The sequence below is a fragment of the Crocuta crocuta genome, unplaced genomic scaffold (genome assembly GCF_008692635.1).
Source record: "Crocuta crocuta isolate KB4526 unplaced genomic scaffold, BGI_CrCroc_1.0 scaffold129, whole genome shotgun sequence".
NCBI lineage: Eukaryota > Metazoa > Chordata > Mammalia > Carnivora > Hyaenidae > Crocuta > Crocuta crocuta.
In genome coordinates, this window is record NW_027551571.1 from 4,289,448 (window position 1) to 4,293,678 (window position 4,231).

The 4,231-nt window shown below is 48.0% G+C and overlaps 1 non-coding gene across 1 annotated transcript; it reads right to left on the bottom strand.

Moving 5' to 3' along the window:
- Positions 1-3,671: 3,671 nt before the first annotated feature.
- LOC144220747 (U6 spliceosomal RNA) lies at positions 3,672-3,775 on the bottom strand. The gene has a single exon (XR_013331848.1). It is a non-coding gene; the product is annotated as a U6 spliceosomal RNA (small nuclear RNA).
- Between the last annotated feature and the right edge of the window lie 456 nt (positions 3,776-4,231).

Genomic DNA, 4,231 nt, shown 5'->3' on the forward strand with positions numbered 1-4,231 from the left:
GAGGGTGTTATGCTGAGCGAAATAAGTCAGGCAGAGAAGGACAAATATCATATGTTTGCACGTATAGGAGGATTAGGAGGAACTTGACGGAGGAACAAGGGGGAGAAGAAGGGCGGAAATGGTGGGGGAAAGGGAGAGAAGCAAACCATGAGAGACTCTTGAATGCTGACAAAAACTGAGGACTGATGGATGTGGGGGGAGGGGGGGATGGGCATGGAGGAGGACACTTGTGGGGATGAGCACTGAGTGTTATGTGGAAACTAATTTGACAATAAACTATTTGTAAAAAAAAAAAAAAAATTAAAAAAAAATTGCCTGAATCTAGTATATTCTTTTTTTTAAATTTTGTAAATGTTTAATCTTGAGAAACAGAGAGAGACAGAGACAGAATGTGAGTCGGTGGAGGGGCCGAGAGAGAAGGAGACACAGAATCCAAAGCAGGCTCCAGGCTCCCAGCTGTCAGCACAGAGCCTGATGCAGGGCTCAAACTCATGAACCACAAGATCAGGACCTGAGCTGAAGTCGGATGCTTAACCAGCTGAGCCACCCACGTGCCCTGAATCTAGTATATTCTATATATAGTTGTGTGAGTAACTACGTGTGTGTATATATATCTTAACTTGAAATTAATGCCATTGTATATCTCCAAAATTAAAGTAAAATCAACGCTGAATGAAGTTGCACGGCACCTGCCCGCAGTTCTAAGTGCCTCCCAGGGATACTGTGTGCTGTTTCCATGGAAGGAGACCACAGGCAACTGTGCTCGTTCATGCGGGAGAGAAGACTGTAGGGAGAGCCACGGGTCCACGTGCAAAGGGAAAAGACCAGAACGCTGGGGGAGGGGAGAGTGGCCATGCCACAGACTGTGGGGATCTACCTGGAAAGCTCAGGGAGAGACGGGCTGCCGGAGTGCTGCTGGATAGGAGACGAGGAAGGACCAGCGATGGTACAGAAGGTTGACATGATCAGAAGAATGAGGAAGGATGCTCTAGACCAGGTCACCCCCACATTCATGTTGAAAGCCCAACCCCCAATAGTTAGGAAGGTATCTAGAGACGGGGTCTTAGAGAGGTGATTAGGCCATGAGGGTGGAGCTCCCACGATGCCATTCGTGCCCTTAGAAGGAGAGACACCAGGGAGCTTGCTTCCTCTCCCTGCCACATGAGGAAACGGTGTGAAGGTGGTCACCTGCGAACCACGAAGAGAGCCTCCAACAGAAATCAGGCCTGTCGTCACGTCGGTTTGGACTTCCAGCCTCCAGCGCTGCGAGAAGTAAATGTCTGTGAAGCCCCCCAGCCTGCGGGATTTTGTTACAGTGGCCGAGCAGAGGAAGCAAGGATCTGGGAGTGGGGATCACCATCGGCAGAGTGGACGCAAGGGCTGGGTGGGAGGCGATAGAGCAAATCCACATGATTTGTTTGAGACATTTGCTTTCCGAGTTCAGGGGGAGTGGGCGCGAGGCACGTGGGAGTGGGGGGACGAGTAGGGGCGCTGCGGTAGCACGCCGGGCTCATCTGAACGCTGGCGAATTCGGGAAGCCATGGAGGCCGGAGGGGCCCAGCACGAGGCTGACAAGTCCCCATGACCTTCCACCAGCTCTGAGTCCTGGTCTGGGCCCCTCAGATCTTCTGGGAGCATAGAAGGAAGGAGCCTAGGAGCAGAGGGGCCCCCTCGTTGAGCACTTGAGCACGCTCCCCATTTCCACATTTGAACCCTGCCGAGAAGCCCGCAGGGGAGGCACTGATATCACCCCTTGTTTCCAAAAGAGGGAGCAGAGGATAAACAAGATTCAGAAATTCGACTGGGTTCCATGTCAACAAAGGCAACGTAATGGAACCCAATTTGCTCCGAGACTCTAACCTCTAGTTAACACCTTCTGTGCTCTTAGTAGTTCTCAGCCCCCCGAGGACTCCCGTGCTGAACTCAGGGACCCAGTTGTGTTTCACTGGGGCCACATAGCTACAGAGCTGTGCCTCCATGGCCAGACCATTTACTAAGACATGCGTCTGGAGGTCCGCAGAGGTGTCCGTCTGTCCTGTGGATTTGTGTCACTCCAGATGGCAGCAACATGGAGCAAGAAACTCAGCGAAATGGGGCTTACAGACTAGAAGCCCACTGGCTTAAAAACATGGTTTAGCCAGTGCTGTATTTCATTTGAATATTTAACATGAATGTTTCTAGAGGGGATATGTGCTCTCTCCTTTCATCCTGCCGTCTTGACCCCCCACCAGCAGCTTCTCACGTTCCTGCTACCCTCCGCGCACCGAAGGCATTTGAGTTGACAGCCCCTGATGAAATTAATGTTGATCTGTCCATAATCATTTTATTACATACTTCATACAATTCAAAAGAATATCTTCCAGATCAAAAGACCCCTTGTTCAGGGAAAGGAGGACTGTGATTACCTGTATACGACACAGATAATCTTGGGTTTTCCCAAGAGTATTTTGCAAATTTTGGTCAGGCAAAAATGCTTGATGCTTTCCTCTAGAACATACGTAAACCACAAGCAGGACAGCAGCTTCTCAGCGGATGTGAAAACAAACACGGTATCCTCCCTCCCCCCGAATTGGACTGGGATAAATAAAATTTTAGAATTTCACTGAAGATGTGTTTCATAATAGGTAGCAACAGAACTGAATAACAGAATGGCCTCATTGTTGAGGCTAATTTTTTAAAGTATTTATTTCAAGTCCAGTTAGTTAAACACATAGTGTAGTATCAGTTTCAGGTATATAATATTGTGATTGGACACTTCCATCCATCATCTGGTGCTCATCCCCGAGGAGCTCCCTAATCCCCCTCATCCACGTAACCCATCCCCCACCTCCTCGCCTCCAGTAACCATCAGATTGTTCTCCATAATTAAGAGTCTGTTTCTTGGTTTGCCTCTATTTCTTTTTTCCTTTTACTCATTTGTTTCTTAAATTCCATGTATGAGTGAAATTATACAGTATTTGTCTTTCTCTAACTGTTTTTGCTTAGGATAATACACTCTGGCTCCATCCATATCCTTGCAAATGGCAAGAATTCATTCATTTATATGGCTGGGTAATATTCCATTGCATATAGATACCATATCTTCTTTCATTCATCAATTGATGGATACTTGGGCTCTTTCCATATTTTGGCTATTGTAGATAATCCTGTAACAAACATGGAGGTACATTTATCTGTTTGAATTAGTATTTTTGTATTCTTTGGGTAAATACCTAGTAGTGCAATTGCTGGATTACAGGGTAGTTCTAACTTTTAACTTTTTGAGGAACCTCCATACTGTTTTCCAGAGTAGCTGCACCAGTTTGCATTCCCAGCAAGAATGCAGGAGGGGTCCCCTTTCTCCACATCCTCGCCAGCACCTGTTGTTTCTTGTGTTATTGATTTTAGCCATTCTGACAGGTGTGAGGTGATATGGTAGTTTTGATTGGCATTTCCCTGGTGATGAGTGATGTTGAGCGTCTTTTCATGTATGTTACCCATCTGTGTGTCTTCTTTAATGATATGGACTGCTCAGGGTTACTGGGTGGCTCAGTTGGTTGAGCATCTGACTCTTGATTTTGGCTCAGCTCATGATCTCATGGATGTGAGACTGAGCCCCGTTCGGGGGGGGAGGGTGCTCCACACTGGGCATGAAACCCGCTTAAGATTCTCGCTCACAAACAAACAAACAAACAAACAAGGAACGCTGCACAAATTTCCACGTCATCCCTGTGCAGGGGCTGTGCTAATCGTGGTAAGGTTCCAATTTTAGTATACGTGCTGCCAAAGCAAGCACCAGACTAGTTTTGTCACCAATCTGGAGACAAAAGACTTGTTCTTTTCCTGCAGCTGCTTCACGTGCGGTGAGCAATCCGTATACTATCTGGGATTTGCGGGGAAATGTGGGGAAGTGAGGTGATAAAGCACTTAAGATGCCCCTTTACTCCGACCTGTGTTCTGGTACCAGGAAAGGATCTGGAAGCGAAAGAACAGAATCAACACGGGACCTGAAACCCGGTCCTCTCTTGGAGGAAGAAGGGATGGAAGTATTCGAGTATCTGTTGTGCTCCGGGAACCTGGCACTCATGGGTCCTCCCAGCAAGGCCTCGGGGCTGCCAGGTCCCGCTGTTACACCAGAGCATATGCACATGGAGGGCAGAGGGCAAGCCCACGCTAGCTGGCGGTGGGGCGGGAGCTACAGTCAGGCCTCTGGGAAGCCACCCATTCCCCAAGTTTATTTTGATTGTTTCAA